Raw genomic sequence first — 21,861 nt, 5'->3', positions numbered from 1 at the left:
TTAAGGGGATCCACTCTATGAACAATGCCCTCAGCATTTTGTTTAAACTTTGCACTTTAACTTTTCAGCCTCCACTTTAAATTTACCCAATGACCCGGCCTCCACAGCTGCCTGTGGCAATGAACTCCACAGATTCACCACCCTCTGGCTGAAGAAAATTCTCCTTACCTCTGCTCTAAACGGGAGTCCTTTTATTCTGAGGCTATTGCTTTGGCCCAAGACTCTTCCACCACTGGAAACCTCTCCACATCTACTCTTAGAATATAAGAGGGAGGGATGTGATGTTGAGGTTTTATAAGGCACTGGTGTGACCTCACTTGGAGTATCGTGAGCAGTTTTGGGCTCCTCATTTAGAAAAGATGTGCTAACATTGGAGAGGGCTCTGTGGATGTTCACATTCCGGGAATGAAAGGGTTATCATATGAGGAATGCTTGACAGCTCTTGGTGGGTATTTAAGAGAATAATGGGGATCTCATTTGAATGAGCAAACTAGATGTAGAAAAGTTGTTTCCCATGGTGGGAGACAACTTCAACCCCTCTTGTCCTAGACTCTCCCACCATGGGAAACAACCACTTAGAACAGAGATGCACAGGAATTTCTTCAGCCAGAGGGTAGTGAATCTGTGGAATTTGTTGCCACAGGTGGTTGTAGAGGGCATTGGGTGTATTTAAGACAGAGATTGATAGGTTCTTGATTAGCCAGGGGCATCAAAGGTTATAGGGAGAAGGCCGGGGAGTGGGGCTGAGTGGGAAAATGGATCAACTCATAATTGATTGGTGGAGTAGACTTGATGGGCTGAATGGCCTATTTCTGCTTCTATGTCTTATGGTCTTGTCCAGCCCTTTTAATGTACTTTAGGTTTCAATGTAATTCCCTCCTCAAAATCCATCTGGCCAACTTCACAGTAATCTCAAGGCGTAGAGAGGAATGGGACTTGCCAGCGATGTCCACTTCCCATTAGAGATTTATAGAGTCCTTGGATCTTCCTGTGGTCCATGATTAAAGTCTAGAGGCAGGGTTCCATATGGCATTCAGATAGTTTTCCATCTTCAGCTGTGTTGACAAAACCTGTCCAAGCCAGACCCGGTGCCAAGTTGGTCTTCGCACTTACCTTTCCTGAGATGCAAGCTGCTGACCACACATGCTACAGGATGTTCTCACAACCCCCTCCCCCCCACCCCCGTTATGCCGAAAAGACAGTATGCAGCTAATCCTGACTCGGCGCAGAAGGAAGTTTCGTTTCCCAGCAACTCAGCACTCCGTTTCAGGTTGTGTGTTCAAGAAGGGAGGTGCATTCCATTGAAAATACTTAAAGAAAGATATGGACATGGTGCTGTAAGAAGATGAATTGAATGCAATGATTTATTACAAGGTAGAGGGAAAAGCTTTGCTATCTAGGTGAGTCAACTCAGGAATAAGTACAACAGATAAGCAAAGTAAAATGAAAAAGTACAGAATAGAACAGAGAACATAGAACAATGCAGCACAGAACAGGTCCTTTGGCCCTCGATGTTGTGCCGAACCATATATCCCTTCCTAGAAATAACAATAAAGTACTAAACCCTTCCTACCCCATTACCCTCTATTTTTCTTTCATCCATGTGTCTAAGAGTCTCTTAAATGTGCTCTGAAATATAGACAAGTGTACTGGTAATTAAAACTGTACAAGGTCCATGATGATTTAGGTTTTAAAATCCAGTGCCGTGCATTCTAAATAGTGGCTAATGTCCAGTACTGTGGAATTTGTTGTGGAGGCCAAGTCATTGGGTGTCTTTAAGATAGAGATGGATGGCAGTGGGGCTGAGTAGGGCAATGGATCAGCTCATGATTGAATGGTGAGGCAGACTCAATGGGCTGAAGAGCCTATTTCTGCTCCTATGTCTTGTGGTCTTATGATGGGATAACCTGGTTTCTTTCTTTTTGAGGGTTTCCTATTTATAGAGTCCTACTGAAGTTGGAAATCTAAAATAAGAACAGAAAACTCTGGAACACTCAGCAGTTAAGGTAGCATCTATGAGAAGAGAAGCAGAGTCAATGGTTCAAGTCAAAAATTCTCGGTCATTCATTGAGTTGAACAGTACAGAAACAGGCCCTTTGGCCTACTATGGTCATGCCAGCCTTTTTGCCAACTACACAAATTCCATTGCCTCCATTCGGACCTTCACCCTCTATGCCTTGCTGATTGAAATGTCTTTCTAAATATTGTACCTGATTCCAACACCTCCCCAGAGGATTAAAATACGAACATCTGTAGACGCTCTGATTGTAATAAAAACACAGAAATGCAGGAGGAACTCAGCTGGTCTCGCAGCATTCATAGGAGGTAAGGATAGATTACCGACGTTTTGGGCCTGAACCCTTCAACGTATGAGCTAAAAGCAGGCAAGGGGAAGAAAAGGGGAAGAATGGGAGGTGAAGGAGTACAGACTGACAGAAGGTGTTGAGAGAGAGGAAAAGTGAGAATTGATTGAGGGAGAGATATTTTTTGAGAAAGAAAATAGAGGGAAGGGGGGAGAGAGAGAGAGAGAAAGAGCACGAGCTAGAGAAAAGGAAACCTCCTCCAGCTCCTCAGGCAGGATGCCAGGGAGAATGTTAGTCTATTCCAGATTAACATTGTGAAATTGTTCATATTGAATTTGACAGGGTACAGCAGACTTCCATGGGGCATCATTCCCTCCGCCGCACTGGGAGTGTCTGCCTGGTATCCTGGCTGAGATTCTAATTTGGCCTCTGTTGTCGATGTGCAATCAAACAAATGCGCTCTACTTACAAAGCACCAATGCCATTTTTATGATCTCGATAAACCACACACACACAGCAAGTGTTTACATAGAATCAGTGTAAAAAAAAACTTGCCCAAACATTTCCTTCAAACATTCTCACATGTCTTCTGGTATTTGACATTTCTACCCTAGAAACAAAAAGAGCACCTCATGTTCCATCTGGGCATCCACAACCGGATGGCATTAACATCGACTGCTCCAGTCTCCATTAGCCATCCCACTCTACCCCTGCTTCTATCCCGATGTCTCCTTTCCTCCAACTCTGAATTCACCAGCTCCCTTTCCCCAATCAATTCTCACCTTTCCTCTCTCCTGTCCTCCTATCAAGATTCAATTAACACCCTTTTGTCTTTTCATCTGGACTCCTTCCCCTGCCCTTTCTTTCCTTCTCCCCATCCTTTTAACTTGGGCGCCTGCCTGCTTCTTGTTCATACCTTGAGGAAGGGCTCAGGCCCAAAATGTCAGTTGTGTATCATTGCCTCCTATGGATGCTATGAGAACTGCTGAATTCCTCCGGCATCTCTGTGCTTTTACTTTAATAAGATTTTGGGTTTCTACCCTAACTATGTCTCTCGTAACTTTGTAAACTTCCACCAGGTCTTTGCCAAGATTAGCTTTGAATTCTAATGCAAAGCCAGAAATATTTTTAAAAATTTCATCACGGAGAATGTTTCTGCTAATCTTGCATCTTATCTCTTTGTCCCTGCTCAGGTTATTAATGTGATGGGAATTTTGATATTGGCAGATCCTATATTTAAAACTGCTTTCAATTGTCGTATAATCTCAAAGATTGTCAGGGAAAACACAAATGGAACAAGGGGTGGCAGGAATAATTTTCCTTCCTCTGTAGCCTGAAGCTCATTGTTCATTGGATTTTTGTTTCCATGGACTGGATTAAGTAGTTAACTCTGGGAATTGAAGTGGGAACAAATATAGTGGAGTAATTGGGATTGATTTAGAGTCAAAAGAATGGCACACACTTGATGGGCTGAATGATCTTCTAACCCATATGACCTGGAAGTTTCGAGCTGAACTTAGGGCATCAGGATGCAGAAACATTGATTTACACCCTCTGCAAATGTTTATTTCTCACCTTGTTCAAAATTCAAAGTTCAGATTTATTGTCAGAGTACGTACATGACATCACATACACCTCTAGGAGTCTGATGGTGGAGGCATAGCAACTTGTAACTAGTATAGTGAGAAGGGTTTTCTGCAAGCAGCCTAACAGGTTATCTCTAACCCACATTCGGCCATGTAAAGGCACAATTTACAGACTTCAGATACAATGAAAAAAGATAAATTAGCACCAAGCAAGGGTGTCGTTTCACACTCTTAAGCTTTCTCCCTGATGGGGAGGAAAGAGAAGAGAGTGTGTTTGGGGTGTGATGGGTCCTTCAGTGTGTTGGCTGCCTTTCCAAAGGAGATGTAGGTGGAATCCATGGAGGGGAGGGCAAGTTGCTTGATGTGTTGAGTTGCATCCACCACCTTTTGTAGCTTCCAGTCTTGAGCAGAGCACCTTCCACTGCACACTGTGATACACTCAACAAGTCGCTCTCGATGCTGCTTGTCCCACTACGTCCTCCCAGCGTTCAGTTTTTGGATCCAGATTTAGCATCTGCAATCACGTTAGTCCTCGTTGAATGATCTGTCAGAAATCCGAATCAGAATCTATTCAACATTTTTGGCAGCATTTCATTGCTATAAAATTACATTTAAAAATAAATAAATGGGTGAAAAAAAATAAGAGAAAGTGAGATGGTGTCTGTGGTTTATTGTCTGTTCAGAAATCTGATGACAGAAGGAAAGATGCTGTTTTTGTACTGTTTAGTGTCTTCAGGCTCCTGGTCCTCCTTTCTGATGGTAGCAGAGTGAAGAGGTCATGGCCTGGATGGTGAGGGTCCTTGAGGATAGAGGCTAATTTGGGTGTGAAATGTCTTGAGCTTGATTCTGAAATGTTTGACTGGGAGGGGTGGTCACATCTTCTGCTGCCTGCTCCCTCCCATCCCCTCTCATTTCTGCTGGCCCCACCTTGATGTGGAATGGATGGGATTCTGAGCTACCCAGGAGGGATCCAGCATAACAGTGGCCCACAACAGACTCACAGAAATGATGTGTGAACTGGTTGGGGGTTTCTTGGGATAACCTCTTTGGCCAGGTCCTCTCAGAACCTCCCCCAGCAACAAGACCTGCATTGCTGCAGTGCCTATCTTTACCTCAGGTCCTTCCAGAGGAAACATAGAATACAATAGGCCCTTTGGCCCTTGATGGCGCACTGACCTATATATTCCTACCAAAAAACAACTAAACCCCTGTATTTTTCTTTCATCCATGTGCCTGGTGGTGGTGGAGGCTGAAATATTAGGGGCATTTAAAACTGAGCAACCAATTTGAACAGCACATATAATAACATGATAACAAATTGATAACATTGGACAATGAAGATTTTGCTTCATTTTCGGCATATTTTATGGATTTTGGGCTTAAAAATGTCTTATCACATATCATTTTTTAGATATAACCTACTTTTGTGATTTCCTGTCATATTTTAAGTCTACTTCAAGCACACAAAACCATGAAATGCAACATGTCATTGAACATTCGTTTTCTGCCTTTGCACTTGGACGTCTTCCCTGCTGATCTTGAAGCAGTCAGTGACGAACATGCTGAAAGGTTGCACCAGAGCATTGCGACCATGGAAAAGCATTAACAGGGCACTGGAATCCATCAGTGCTGGCCGACTATTGTTGGACACTGACAAGAGGGGCATCAAATGCTAAGTCCAAATGAAAATCAGCTGCAAAACATTTTTAGGTCAGTTGAATTACTGCAATGTGCCAGTATCATTATGAAATTAAACATGCTAAATTCAATAAAAGTTAATTTAATGTTTCTCCAAATTCCTACGATATGCAGCAAATCTAAAATTATCTTTGTGTTTAACTTGAAGATGTCTACCATAATCCCTAATTTTTTTCAGGAAGCAAACCTTTTGAAAAAAATTATTGTCCATTATAATCTACTGTTACCTATCAAATATTGTGCAGTTTACTGGGAGAACTCATTGTACCTCCCTGTGACCTCTAACGTTTGCTTACAAAGAGAGTCCAGCATTTGGTTAAGTTTTAGTGTTGGACCCTGAGGGGAGTTCTTGCAGATGTTTATGAAATTAAAAGAGGCAGTACTTCTTAAAAATTTAACAAATTTCAAATTTGACTTTAGCTTGGGCCTTCAGAATCTACTTCCCTGGGGTAAAAGTATCATGAACTAGAGCAGCCATTCTCAAGAGGGGCCTTACTTTCTTTTCATCTCATGTAACAAAAATACTTTAAACTTTTTTTAAATAAAGTGGGTAAGAGGGAAGTATGGAAGAAACCAACTAAACCTGGCTGCTTCACGGGGAAGGGGGCCCATCAACTTTGAGCAGAGTCCGGGGATGGGAGGCAAAGCCAAAATAAAAATGGCTGCATTGGAGGACATGCTTTTAAGTAAGGGGGAGAACGTTTAAAGGAGATGCGTATGGTTAGCTTTTTTAACACAGTGAGTGGTGCATGCCTGTAAAAGCTTGCCAGGGGTAGTGGTGGAAGCAGGTATGATAGCAGTGTTTAAGAGGTTTTGAAATTTGAAATTTAGATGCAGCACGGTAACAGACCATTTCAGCCATGAGCCTGTGCCGCCCCATTACACCCAAGTAACCTAGGTATGCCTCCACGGTGGGAGGAAACCCACGCAGACACGGGAAGAATGTACAAGCGTGGATTCAAATCCTGATCCTGATTGCTGGCGCTGTAACTGTATTGCGCTAACTGCTACGCCAACCATGCCACCCTTGAGATGGACACATGCATAGGAAGGGAATGGTGGCATAACGAAAGTGCAGATTTTTAGTTTAACTTGGGCATCATGTTCAAAGCAGACATTGTGGACCTGTTCCTGTCTCAGTAAACTGCACTTAGTCAACAAGAAGCACCTTTGTCCTTGAGAAGTGTTGATGACATAATTTCACAACACTGCAATTGTGTCTGTGGTTTAGGGATTGGCAGACAGTTCACGTCCGGTTTGTTTTCCAAAGTACAGGTGTGTCTGCCGGCTAGTGATCTAACCTGTTTCATCAGAACTCAGCCCCACCTATTATTGTCACTCAGCTTCAAAGCAAAACCCAAAGTGCAATTCATAAACTTGCAGAGTCCTAACCTGCTTAACAAGCCCACGCACCAGAGAAACCTGGCAGCCAATTGGCAGAGAGCGAGCGGTGATGTCACAGGACCTCACCTGATGCTGAATGAGCAACAAATGCTTGCCGGTGCAGTTGGGCGAACTCAGAAGTAGTAGCGGCATATATACAGCAAGTATGTTGGCCCTTTAGCCAACATTCATGCTGACCAAAGTTCAGTGCATAGGAGCAGTCCCATTAGTTTGGGTTTGGCCTATATCTCTCTGAACCTTTCTTAATTAAAAAAAAATTAAATGCTAAATTAGTCATACAACATGGTAACAGGCCGTTTCGGCCCAAGAGCCCGTGACTCTCAAATACACCAATTGACCTACCACCCTGGTATGTTTTGGAGGGTGGGAGGTAACCGGAGCACCCGGAGCACACAGGGAGAATGTACAAGCTCTTTACAGACAGTGTTAGATTCAAACCCTGGTTTGCTGCTGCTGTTAACAGCAATTGTGCCAACTGTTCCACCCTAAACCATGCCTTTCCTATCCATGTACCTGTCGAAAGGTTCTTTAAGCCTTGCAATTGTATCAGTCTCTCCAGCAGTCCACAAACCCACCAAGTTCCTTTAAAATTCTTCCTCTCACACCTTAAAATTATGCCCCCTCATTTAAGACTCACCTACTCTGGGGGGTGGGGGAAACTGTCACCATTCACGTTATCTCTGTTCCACCTGATTTTATAAATCTCTCTCAGGGCACCCTTCAGCTTCCTGCCCTCCAGGCAAAACAATATGTTTATCCAGCCACTCCTTATAGCTCAAGCTCTCCAGTCCCAGGAATATATTCACGACTTTTATCTGAACTCTTTTCAGATTCATGGCATCTTCCTTCTCGCACACAACACTCTCACCAACATCTAGCTGTGACATGATGTTCCAACTTTTGATACACTGATGCAGGAAAGCAAAGTTGCCAAGTGCTTCCTTCATTGCCCTGTCAAGTTGTGTTACCACTTTCAAAGAAACGTGTCAAATTTAAATTTATAAATTTAGACATGCAGCACGGTAACAGGGCCTTTCGGCTAGAGAGCCAGTGCTGCCCAAATACACCCAACTCATTGACAACCCCGACACATTTTGAATGGTGGGAGGAAAGTGGAACCTCAGGGGAAACCCCACACAAAAACAGGGAGAATGTACAAACTCCTTACAGACAGCGTGGGATTCGAATCTTGGTCCCAATCGTTGGCACTGTAACAGCTTTGCGCTAACTGATATGCTTAACCATGCCACCCTGTACACCTTGGTCTCTCTCCAGTGCCAAACCACTTACTGTGGAAGTACTGCCCTAGCTTAACGTACCAAAGTGCATCAGCTCACACTTCGTCCATAAGATATAGGAACAGAAATAGGGCATTCAGCTCGTCGAGTCTGCCCTGCCATTTAATCACGGTGATCCATTTTTCCACTCAACCCCACTCCTTTGCCTTCTCTCCATGATCTTTGATTGCCTGACTATTCAAACAGCTATCAATCTCTGCCTTAAATATATCTGACGACTTGGTCTACACGGTTGCCTGTGGCAGCAAATTCCAGAGGTTCACCACTCTCTGGCTAAAGAAATCCCTCAGCATTTCTGTTTTAAAGTGGCACTCTTCAATCCTGATCTTATGCCCTGCCCTCTTGTCCTTGACTCCCCTACCATGGGAAACAGCTTTGCCATATCCTTTCGACTTTCGAAATGAGGTCCCCCTCATTCTTCTAAACTCCAAGCAGTACAGCCCAAAAGCCATCAAATGTTCCTCATATGCTAATCCCTTAATTCCAGGAATTATTCTTGTAATCCTTCTCTCAATCCTCTCCAATGCCAGCACATCCTTTCTTAAATAAGGAGCCCAACACTGTATCCCAAACTCCAGGTGAGGCCTCACCAGTGCTTTGTAAAGCCTCACCAACATATCCCTGCTCCTATATCCTATTCCTCTAGATACAAACGCCAACATTGCATTCACCTTCTTCACCACTGACTCAAACTTGAGGTCAACCTTTGTAGCATCCAGCACAAGAACTCCTGAGTCTCTTTGCACCTCTGAATTTTACATTTTCTCCCCATCCCGATCATAGTCTGCCTTCTTATTCCTTCTACCAAAGTGCATGGTTGTACAATTTCCCATATTTGCCACCTCTCTGCCCATCTATCTAAATATCTTTGTTTACTCAGTACTACCTGACCCTCCATCTATCTTTTTATCATCTGCAAACTAAGTCACAAAGCCATTTATTCCAAGTTAAATTCCCCTTGCTCCATTTTGCTAGTTGATCTAGACTAGGTGATCTCTTTACTGCACAGGGAAAAGACTATCTATCCTAATCTTATTTTATAATCCTCTGTAAGGTCACGCCACAGCCTCCTTTCTTCCTGTGCATTCTCTCCAACCTTCCATTCCAGGCAAAATCCTGGCGAATCTCTTCTGCACCCTCTGCATTCTTCTTATAATGGGGTGAAAAGAATGCTTCAGAATTCTCCAGCTGCAAACTTTATTTAAAATTTTCAAGAAAAAATTTATACAAAGTCCATAATGTAAAAATGAAAAACTAAAACTCACCCATCACCCCCCCCCCCACTCACCCTCAGCAAACCTCGCAAGGAAAGCATACAAAAAATATCATAAAAGAAACACACAACAGTTTAAGATATTACTAAACCCATACATATCAAATATGGCGACCACATCTTAATAAAGAAGTCATAAGTATCACGCAGATTATATGTTATTTCCTCCATATAAATACAAGACCTCAACTCATTACGCCAACGAGTTACATTTACTTCAGCCTCGTCTTTCCATGGAATTGCCACATGTTTACGAGCTACAGCCAATGCTAGATGAAGAAATGCTGTCTGAAACTTGTCCAACCCAAATCACTAAATAGGACAGTACAATCCAACAAAAATTTTTTGGGGTCTAATAAAAATTTTATCTTAAACAATTTTTGAAAAAATTCCCTAAATTTTTGCAAAAATGGTTGAACCTTATCACAAAGCCAACGGAGTCTAAAAATGTTCCTACACATAATCCACATCTAAAACACACTTCTGAATTACTAAATCCATATATTTTCAATTTCTCAGGGGTTAGATACAACTGATGCAAAAAATTATAATTAACCATACTATATCTTACATTAAGCAATTTAGTCACTCCATCAAAACACATCATCTCCCCATTGGCCTGATTAATATCGCAAATTAAGTAATTTTTCCATTTAATCCTAGAATAATCTACATTTATTTTATCCATAGTGTCTTGCAACAATGCATACATCTCAGAAATAAAACCCTTATTTAATGAGTGAGAAATCAAAAACTCAAATTTTGTTAACTTAGGAATTTTCATTTCTCTTCCAGAATAATCTTTCACTAACGCTCTAATTTGATAATATAGAAATAAAGAATTCACTGAAATTCCAAATTTATCTCTAAGTTGATTAAAAGATAGAAATTTACCTTATTCAAAACAATCCTGCAACAACTTTATTCCTTTAACCTCTCTTAAAAATCTATTAATCAGCGAAAAAGTAACCAATTTATTTTGATCTGTTGGAGCCTGAACCAATATTTTACCTTTCGTACCTATCAATAAATTCCTTAGTCCAAATTTCTAACAAATGTTTTAAAATCGGTACATTATATCTCTGTAATAAAACAAAATTCTGCTTAAATATGAAATGGTGTAAGGTTCTGAAATACTAGCCAATTCTACCCTAGCCCAACTAGAAAGATACGAAAAATCCAACATGTGATTAATAAATCTTAATTGAGCTGTTTCATAATAATTTTGAAAATGAGGCAATTGTAAACCTCCCAAGGCAAATTTCTAAGTCAATTTATGTATTGCTACTCTAGCTAACTTTCCCTTCCATAAAAATTCTCGTACTCCTTTATTTAAATCCTGAAAAAACGATTTCTAAGGTAGACAAGGAATCGAATGAAAAAGATAATGAATTCGCGGAAAAACATTAATCTTAATAAAATTCACTCGACCTACTAATGACAAAGGTAAATCCTTCCACTTAATCAAATCAGCCTTAATTTTTCTCATTAATGGTACATAATTTAAGTTATACAATGATTGAATATTTACATCAATCATTATACCCAAATACTTCACTTTATAAGTCCAACGAAATGTAGTAATTTGTCTACACTGATCATAATTTGCATCAGAAATTATATACTTCTGAGGGAGTTCAAGATGATGGTTCTATTGAATCTTTTTTGTCTGATTTAAATTTTCCAATATTAGGGGAAGATGATGTGAGGAAATTGGACTCTCCTTTTACTAATTTAGAGATAAAGGATGTTATTCAACAAATGCCTAATGGGAAGTCTCCAGGAGATGATGGATTTACTGTTGAATTTTATAAAGCTTTTTAACGATGATTTGTCTCCTCTATTTATGGACATTCTTCAGCAAGTGACGCAGGAATAAGCTTTACCAGATTCGTGTTTGAATGCAATAATAACGGTTATACCAAAAAAAGATAGAGACCCTTTGAATGTAGCTCCATATCAGCCAATTTCTTTATTGAATGTAGATTATAAAATAATAGCAAAATTATTGGCAAATAGACTTCCTAAGTATTTACCTCAATTGGTACAATTAGATCAGGCTGGTTTTATTAAAAATAGGTAAGCCTCTGATAATATTCTTAGAGTGATTTCACTGATCAATGCATCACGTCATCAACCCAACCTACCAATGGTAGTTGCTCTTGATGCTGAAAAAGCTTTTGATTGGGTCGAATGGAATTTTTTATATAAAGTCTTGGAGAAATTTAAATTTGGACCCTTTGTAATTGGTTGGGTAAAGGCACTATAAAATAATCCAGTTGCTAGGGTGGCAACAAATGGTCAAACCTCTTCATTATTTAAATGATCATGTTCAACTCATCAAGGTTGTCCTTTGTCGCCAGCTCTCTTTGCGTTGGTCATCGAACCATTAGCTCAAGCTATAAGGCAGAATGAGAATGTTAGAGGTCTAAGAATAGCAGATGATGAATAGAAGATTAATTTATTTGCTGATGATGTTTTGATATATTTAACAAAACCAGAATGATCTTTAATTTATTTGCAAGAATGTTTAGAACAATATGGTGTATTGTCAGGACATAAGGTGAATTGGGACAAAAGTGAAATATTCTCTCAACTGGTTGAGATAAATAAAACAGAAGAGGAAAGTGTTTTACACAGAGAGTAGTGGGTGCCTGGAATGCATTGCCAAGGGTGGTAGTGAAGGATGAAGCAGTAGGGGCATTTAAAAGACTCTCAGACAGGCACATGGGTATAAGAGGGTTATGGGTGAGAGGATGGGAAGGTTTAGTTTGTTGAGTTAGATTATATGTTCTATATTCCTAACAGACCGGCAGAATTGGAAGCTGGGTGAAGGAGAGAGGAATGGAAGGCTGGAGTGGGAGGGGGCAGGTAGAAGGTTGACACGGTCCTGATGAGTCCAGTGGGTTTCCCTGTGCTCTGTGTCTGATGTAAAACAAATCCCTCTATCACCGAAAGTGAACCGACATTGGAGAGGAATTAAGGTGAATTTTCAGCTTCAGAATTTGGATAGAAAAGATATAATAGATTTTTATAAGGTTCTGCGATAATGCTCTCAATGGTCTGGCAATCACAGGATGAATAATGGCTTGTGTCAGATGAAGAAATAACTCGACACTGAAATATGAAATGATAATCAATTGGCTTGCAGTTTCTTGGGGACTGTGAAGGGCTCAGATCCTCAGCATTCAATGACATCAGTCTGTGTGCATTATTCATGCTCATCTTCCTTTTTCATTGGGTGAACAGAATTACTTCCATGTTATTTAATACAATTGAAAGAAATCCCCGAATGAATGGGTCTCGTTGTTTGCATTTCCATTAGGTAATATATCTCCTTTTTCAGAAGTAATAAGTGCTCGTCTTTCACGCAATTTCCTTTTGAACTGGCATTGCCTGCAATGACACTGGTAGGTAGAAATCAATCCACAGGACCATAAAAGTGGCAGAGAGGATCACTGGAGCCTCCCTATGCCCTCATCGACATGATCTATCAGGATTGTTGCCTGAAGAGGGCACGCAAAATCATTGAGGATCCCTTCTACCATGCACACAGAATCTTTCAGCTGCTCCTGTAGGGGAAGAGATACAGGAGGATCAGAGCCAGTACCAAGGCTTCTTCCCACAGGCAGTGAGAATGCTGAAAGACAAAAGGAACTGGTCACACTGACCATTCGAGACTCTCACATTTACGAAGCAATGTTTGTCTTATATGTGTGTTATGTCTGGTTGTGTGACTGCATGTCTTGCACCGAGGACCAGAGAACACTGGTTGTACTTGTGCATTTAGAGGACAATAAACTTGACATAACTTTAACAACATAAAGAAATGATTTCCTGCTCTTTCATTTGGCTCTGATAACCCTCCTGCTAACTCAAGCATGGTCATAACAGTCAGCATGGTCATAACCCTCCTGCTAACTCAAGCATGGTCATAACCTTTCCTCATAGCAGGGAGATGGGAACTGAAAAGGTTCAACTGGAGCATGAGAAATGAGTCTCCTTTATAGTTCCTGTTGCTTCTTTTTGTTCCAGTGCTTGGGATCTCTCTGACTTCACCTTTCACATCTCAACCAATGATGGCCAGTTCTGAATCAAAGCCTTGCTTGACTTTCATTGGGCAAGGTGTTGATTATACAAGTTGGGACCTCTCTCTGTGACTTCAGACCTGCAACAATATGGTTGACTCTTAGGTCATAGAGATTCACAGCACACTCAGAGATTCATTTCAAGACTTACTTTGCTCATTAGTTATTACTGAATATATATTTTCTGTATTTGCACAGCCAATGTGTTTACATTTCTTTCCTCTTGAGTACAGTTTACAGTACTGGCAATTAGAAATTCTGCCTGGCCTAAAGGAAAAAGTACAAAGTTCAAATTTTTTGTCAGAGTACATACATAACATCACATACAACCCTGAGATTCTTTTTCCTGCAGGCCACGCAGAATTTCTACTTTAGTGCAAAAAACTGTACGGGTTACTCAAGGAAAGATGCATATAAAAAAGCAAGAAATATAAACAAACTGACTATGCAATATAGAAAATAAACATTTAGAACAAATAATCTACAAAGTGAGAGTCCTTAAATGAGTCCCTGATCGAGTTTGTTGTTGAGGAGTCTGATGGTGGAGGGGGAGCAGCTGTTCCTGAACCTGGTGGTGCAAGTCTTGTGGGACCAATGCCTCTTTCCTGATGGCAGCAGCGAGAACAGAGCATGTGCTGGGTGGTGGGGATCCTTGATTGTTGATGCTCTCTGATGGCAGCGTTCCATGAAGATTATCTTGATGGTGGAGAGGGTTTTGGCTGTAATGTCCTGGGCTGTGTCCACAAACTTTGGCATGACTTTATGCTCAGGGATATTGGTGCCCCCATACCAGATCGTGATGCAGCCGGTCAGCACATTTTCCACGACTCATCTGTAGAGGTTTGCCAAGGTTTTAGATGTTCTACCAAACCTCTGCAAACTCCTGAGGAGGTAGTGAGGCTGACGTGCTTTCTTCATGATGACATTGGTGTCCAGGAAAGGTTCTCTGAGATAGTAACCCTCCAGAATTTAATTTTCTCATCGTCTCCACCTCTGATCCGCGAATGATCACTGTATTGGACACATCTGATTTTTCTCTCCTGATGTCAATAATCAGTTCCTTGGTTTTGGTGGCATTGAGTGCGAGATTGTTATTGGGGGATCAAGTTGTTTGGGCAACTAGCTTAGCTGAAGGGCCTGTTTCTGTGCTGCACTGTTTCATATTTCTGTGTCTCTGTTCACCTTATCATAGAACATAGAAATAGGACAGCCCAGCAGAGGAACAGGCCCATCAGTCCACGTGTTTTCTCCTTGCATTTCAAGTGTTGGCAAAGTGGTTAGTGCAATACTGTTACAACATCAGCGACTGGGACCAGGGTTCAAATCCACACTGACTATAAGGATTTGTATGTTCTTCCCATGTCTGCGAGGGATTTCACCGTGGGCTACAGTTTCCTCCTACCATTTGAAATGTACTTGGGGTTGTAGGTCAATTGGGTGGCATGGGGTCATGGGCTAATATGTCCTGTACCGTGCTGTATGTTTAAATTTTTAAAATCATAAGGAAAATAGTGCCTCTGGGAAGTGGAAACACCACATCCCGAATTACGCCCTCTTATCTCCCAATCTGATGAACTGCCGAGAAATCTACGCAAGCCCCCAGCACTAGACATAAAGTAACTGTGTGCATGAATTATTTGTCCTTCCTCTGGGACAAGGAGGTGTGGTTGCAGCAAGATTGGAATCATTTCATGTGTTGACTGCTAACAATCTTACCTCTAATCAGATGCTCCCAGTCCATCGTAGGTTTCTGTGTTTCATTTTTTTTGTTTATAATTCAGTTTGCAGAGTGACGCAAGTCCCTAATCCACTTGATGAAAGGCAATTGTGTGATGGCAATTGTGTCAGTGCCATCCTTGCTTCAAAGCTGAGAATATAAAAATAACCAAGCCTTTCCACTTAGTGGCTCTGAACTTCACTGGATCAAATAAGCAAGAGGTTTCAGTGGGCAGTAGAAAGGTTGCAATTGAGTCCTGTGACGGATGGAATTACAATCCAATTCCCTTTGAAGCTGCTTTCTGTGATGAGTAATGTTTGCGGAATAGAAGTGATCCTTTGACGTATTTACCTCTGCCTTTGTCTTAACAATTTCAAGACTTATACCGCCTCTGAATTTATTTAAATTTAGACATAGAACAAGGTAACAGCCCACTTCGGCCCACGAGCTTGTGCCACCCAATAACGGCACCTAAATAGCCTGATTATTGGCTGATATTGACTGATCTCGGAAGCTAAGCTAAGCCTGTTCAGTACATGGAGGGGAGATCACCCAGGAACACCAGGTGCTGTAGGTTTCTGTAAGGGGCGCTGGACAAAATGGCAATTGTCTGTCTGCCTTAATGTAGATAAAAGTTAAAGAATTCCATTTAGGTTACATTCTAAATGTAATATAACGTGACAATAATGGAACTTTTACCTTTGCCTTTAACCTACACCCCTGGTGCATTTTTGAAGGGTGGGTGGAAATCTGAGCACCTGGAGGAAACAGACACAGGGAGAACGTACAAACTGCTTACAGACAGTGTGGGATTCAAATCCCGGTCCTGATCGCTGGCGATGTAACAGCGTTGTGCTAACTGACTCACTTCCCGCGCCCCCCTTGAGGAGAAAGATTTTTATCTGCTCTTACTGCCCAGACACTGGAAGGAGGTTTCATGGCACGACGGTTAAATGATCAGAACTCAAGAGTGCAAAAATGCTGGAGGAACTCAGCCCTCCTCAAGGGCTCAGGCCTGAAATGGCAGTTATATATCTTTACCTCCTGTGGACATTGCGAGACCTGCTGAGTTCCTCCAGGATTTCTGTGCTTTGACTACAATCACAAAGTTTGCAGACTCATGTTTCAGAACCCAGTGTGGACTAACATTGGCAGGGTTGCCTTTATTGGCTGGGGGCATGGAGAACAGGAGAAGGGACATCATGTTTGTTCAAGTTCTAGTTCATTATCATCTGATTGTATTAGATGAAACACAGTTTCTCCCGACCAATAGCCCACCCATCATAATCACATATATACATAAAGATATAGTTTATTTCCAAATACTTTGGAATAATTTACTTGGATACAAGATACTGTACATCAAACTCACAGCCTTTGGGGAGAAGCTATTTCTCAGCCTGGCAGTCCTGATTTTGTTGTTCCTGCACCACCGTCTTGAAACATCAATCATTCTTTCAGATGGTGCTCGATCTGCTGACACCAGCTGATCCTGCTGCTGCCATCGGGAAAGAGGTATCGGTGCCACAAGACTCGCCCCACCAGGTTCAGGAACAGCTGCTCCCCCTCCACCATCAGACTCCTCAAAGACAAACTCAATCAGGGACTCATTTAAGGACTCTCACTTGTGCACTTTATTGATTTTTTTTCTCCATATTGCACAGAGAGTTTGTTTACATTTCTTTATTTGCTTATGTGTGTATGTTGAACCCAAAGGAAAAATGAATCTCAGGGTTGTGTGAGATGTTTTTTCAATTAAAAAAAAATTAGACATACAGCACAGTAACAAGCCATTTCAGCCCATGAGTCTGTGCTGCCAAATTACACCCAATTAACCTACAACCCCTGATACATTTCTATGGGTGAAAGGAAACCAGAGCTCACAGGGAAAACCCATGCAGACACGGGGAGAACATACACATTCCTTACAGACAGCGCAGGATTTGAATCCTGGTCCCGATCGCTGGCGCTGTGAGAGTGTTGCACTAACTGCTACACCAACCATGTTGCCCATTTTATGTATGCACTCTGAATATAAATCTGAACTTTGAACGTTGAGTTCCTCGAGCTCCAGATTCCAGCATCTGTGGTCATGCGTGTCCTTACCATGTCCAGTCTGTGTGTCACCTCAGAATTGGTGTCTGCCCTCTGAAATGTCCCAGCGACTCACTCAGTCTCAGAGTCAAAATTAAGGGTGTGCAATAATTGCTGGGCTTCTTCACCTTCAGGAAGTTATGTATCTGGATGACGTTCACTCTGGCGTTATGGACATTGTAGAGAGCAGGTGTGATTCTTGTGACAGATTGAGGGGCGCCCGAGGGTTCCAAGCAAGAACCATCATAGGAAATGCTGGCAGATTGTTGCTGATCTTCACTCCCAACGGGAGTGTGGGAGGACATATGCCGTAATGTTGGCAGGATGGGTCTTCACACAGGGGACCAAGGCTCCTCAGGAGGAGATGCAGAACTCTCTTAAAGGGGCCATGCCGGACATCAGAGGCTGCATCCCGCGCTGTCTGTAAGGAGTTTTCCCCATGTCTGCGAGGTTTACTCCGGGTTCCCTGGTTTCCTCCCATACAAAAACGTACCAGGGTTGTAGGTTAATTGGGTGCAATTGGGCAGCCCGGGTTCGTGGGCCAAAAGGGCCTGTTACTGTGCTGTATGTCTAAATTTAAATTTAAATTGATACTCAAGTCTGTGCATCATCTGCTAAAAGAAACAGAGCAAATAGTCAGTGAAGTCCCCTTCATTGTCCTTCGCTGTGCATTAATATGCTTATCTCTTTCAAAATCACATTCTACTTTCTCAGAATTCTGAGGAGATATGGCATGTTGTGAAATACCCTTCAGGATACCTGCAGGTACACTGTACAAAGATATACTGACTGGCTGCATCAGGGTCTGGTTTGGACACTTGAGTGCCCAGGAACACAGAAGACTACAAAAGGTAACAAACCGAGCCAAGTCCATCTTGGGCAATGATCTCCCATCCAATGAAGACATCTGTGTGAGGCAAGAAGGCAGCCAACATCATAAAGGACACCCATCAGCCTGCCCAAACCTCATGCTACACTTGGGCACCACCCAAGGTTCAGGAACACTTTTTATCCAATAGATTTCAGGCTCTTTGAACCTCTCCGTTTTACTCGAATTTAATTTATACCATTGTAGTTGATGTAACTGTGGCTGCAGCAAGTAAGGTTTCCATGCGTCAGTATATTGCACTCATCCTCCACAAATTCATTCTCTCTCCATGCCCCACAATGCCTTTTGTGTTTAGAGATTTATCCACAGTGGCATAAAGAGGTATAGCACCAGTGAGACCCCTCAGCCCATCATGTCTGTGCTGATAACTCATCTCCATTTTAAATATATTAATTCTAGGTTACACACATGACATGACTGGTGGTCATAGGAGACAGTAAAGAAATGCTAACTATCGGTTTGAGAATAAAAGAACTGGCACTCGGTCGAAACTGTAATGGCAGCGCATTCATTGGTGCGGATCTGGGAGAGGGAAGAGTGGAGACCCAGCACTCCTCCGCAGGGTCCTGCTGCCTGGTTCTGATGACGTTAGCTATGTACAGCCTGTAGAAGGGCCGGCAGTTTCTTATCATCTGCCAAGCCACAGAGTCCACGCCCTGGATGGCGGCACCCATGCTTGGCAGTCGTCCACGAGGGGTGCGGCACTGGGGTAGTAGTTGACTAGATCAGGTGAACACCCCCCTCCCTCAGGTGAGGGAGCCCAGGTGAGGGACCCTACAGTGTGGGAGGCCACGATAGCGGACGAGCGAGGGGCTCGAATACTGAAGGGCTCATACCAAGCTGCGGGCTGTTGGAGACTGGATAGTGGAAACCAGGAATTTGGACCAGGATCAATGAGGGGGTTGATGGTGAACAGAGCTGGTGAAGGGCTTCGGGGGTTCATATCTGAGAGCTAAGGACAGGAGACTGTGCTGCTGCGGAGTGCAGGAGGGGAATCCACGGACACCTGGTGACTCTGAGGCGACTCTCTTTTGCTTCTCGTTCTCTTATTTGTAAGAGTGCTTGGATTAGTGTCGCCTCTTAGTGTGCCTTTACAGGGAAAAGTTGATTAATTTTCTATATTTATTTACATAATAATGAAGGAACCTTGAAACCTCCAGCTACTAAAATTCTGAGTATTCTATTGGATGGCACTGGGGTTGTTATTCAGCACTGTTTATAATGAGAGCAGTTTTCCTGAGCTGGATTCTCTAAGCAGATTGAATCATCTTACACATGGAGGGAGTTTAAATTGTCCCTTTGCTATTAAAACAGATTGAAGGCAGCTTTGCCTTTGGGGTCAACGAGGAGTCTCTTGAGATCCCGTGACTGCACTCAGCAGCAAAATGCCAGCCGTGCAATGGAACCCTGGAAAATTGAAAAGCTGAGCACAAAATGGTTTTCCTGAAAAGCCTGGGCCATTGGCTGATGGTGACTGACTGGTTTTCAATTGCACTATGACCAACACCATCACCTCGTTGATGAGTGTTGCGAATGTTCCTGAAAGCTTCCTGAGGAACACAATTTATATTGTTAATTGTATCTATGCATGTACTGACAAGGGCAACTGAAATATGCTTTCATTTAAATCAAATTTCCTGAATGACATTATCCCCAGATCATATTTCATCACTCAGTCTGTTCCCCTCTCCCACTCCCATTCAATCTCCACTCATTGTCTGCGCTTGTTAAGTATTCTTGAAGGCAGGAAGCCCCACTTCAATAAGAATTGAGTTGGGAGGAGGAGGATGAGGGAGGGGATAGGGATTAAAAAAAAAGAGAAAAAAAGAATTGAGTTGGAGCTACCTGTCTTAATCTCAGAAGCTATTCTCTACAAGGGGAGAGGGATTCATTTCATTGCCGGGCCACTTTCTTGAACCGCCAATTATTACCTTGTGGCAGGAGGTTTAGCCTCTCTCTGCTCTCCTTCCCGTTTCCTTCGCCCCCCCCCCCCCCCCCACACCCCCAGACCTACCACACGTTGAGATCTCTGCACTCTGCCTGTCGATTAGCTGCAGGGTGAGATGTAGAGGAAGTGAATTATCACCAACACCAGATTCAGAATTTATTGTCATGAACATGTCACAAAATGCAGGGCTCAAGCCCAAAACGTTGGTGATGTATTTTTATCTTCATTTTATCAAGGACACTGTTTGACCTGCTGAGTTTCTCTAGCATTGTTTTACTCTTTAATGTCATAAAATTCATTGTTTTGCGCCATATTACACAGTGCAAATATTGCCATGTTACATTAAAAACATAAATTAGTGCAAAAGAAGAGAGAAAGTGAGGTGGTGTCTGTGATCAGTGTCCATTCAGAAATCTGGTGGCAGAGGGAAAGAAGCTGTTTTTGTACTGTTGGGTGTTTATCTTCATGCTCCCTGTACCTCCTTCCTGATGGTAGCAGAGTAAAGAGGACATGACCTGGATGGTTGGCGTCCTCGAGGATAGAGGCTGCTTTCTTAAGACCACAACTCTTGCAGATGTCCTTGAAGACTGGTGCCCGTAAAGGTGCTGGCTGGGTTCACAACTCTCTGTAGTCTTTTCCTGCCCTGTGCATTGCCACCTCCACACGAGACAGTGATGGAACCAGTCAGAATGCTCTTCACAGTACACCTGCTGAAGAGCCTTTGGTGACGTACTCAAACTCCTCACGAAGTATAGCTGCTAGAAAGTCTTCTGCTGATGCTCCCAGCTCACGTCTTGTTCTAAAGGTATCTGATAAGTACAAGATAAAATGTATACATCCCAGGCATACTCTCTTCAGCTCACAGGTAAAGTATGATTCTGGAACTTGGAATAAAATGCTATGAGCATTTGTTGGTAGATCAAATATCCATTAAGAAGGAAGCAGAGTTAGTATTTCAATTAGAAATTGAGTGAAATTTGATATCAAAATCAGCGAGAGTAGAGCCCCACTATTGACAAGGTTATTGCCAGTCTTTATGAGACCTCACTTGGAGTATTTTGAGCAGTTATGGGCTCCTCATTTAAGAAAGGATGTGCTGACATTGGAGAGGGTTCAAAAGAGGTTCACTAGGATGTTTTTTAGACATACAGATAACAGGCCATTTCGGCCCATGAGCCCTTGCTACCCAAAAAACACCCAATTTACCTACACTCCTGGTTTGTTTTGATTGGTGGGAAGAATCTGGAGCCTCCGAGGAAAACCTATGCAGAATCGGGAGAATGTACAAACTCCTTTCAGACAGTGCAGGATACAAACCCCCATCCCGATCGCTGGCGCTGTATCGGCGTTGCGTTAACTGCTACACTAACCGTGAGTTAGCAATTCTCACTTTCAAAGCATTTTGAGGAACACACCTCATTCATCAATCAAGGTATCCCTGCATTTTAAACAGCTGTAATATTCCAGTTCTTCAGCCTTAAAAGTGTCAATATTCACTGCATCAGTAATGACCAAGAGAAAGCCTGATACAGGACAACGTCCAGGTTCACCATAAGGTGGCAA

The 21,861-nt window shown here is 42.4% G+C and overlaps 1 protein-coding gene and 1 long non-coding RNA gene across 2 annotated transcripts in view; one reads left to right on the top strand and one right to left on the bottom strand.

Moving 5' to 3' along the window:
• The window catches only part of LOC138746229 (uncharacterized), a 52,716-nt gene that overhangs the window by 25,308 nt on the left and 5,547 nt on the right, over positions 1-21,861 (top strand). The window lies entirely within an intron of this gene.
• Positions 3,806-21,861, bottom strand: part of LOC138746232 (uncharacterized) — a 189,344-nt gene continuing 171,288 nt past the window's right edge. The window contains exon 5 of the long non-coding RNA XR_011346812.1: positions 3,806-4,433. This is a non-coding gene — a long non-coding RNA (uncharacterized lncRNA). The remainder of the gene's footprint in view (positions 4,434-21,861) is intronic.

This window comes from Narcine bancroftii, chromosome 11 (genome assembly GCF_036971445.1).
Source record: "Narcine bancroftii isolate sNarBan1 chromosome 11, sNarBan1.hap1, whole genome shotgun sequence".
NCBI classification, from domain to species: Eukaryota; Metazoa; Chordata; class Chondrichthyes; order Torpediniformes; family Narcinidae; genus Narcine; species Narcine bancroftii.
Note: the sequence above shows the minus strand (reverse complement) of the source record. Positions and strands in the feature narration are given on the sequence as shown.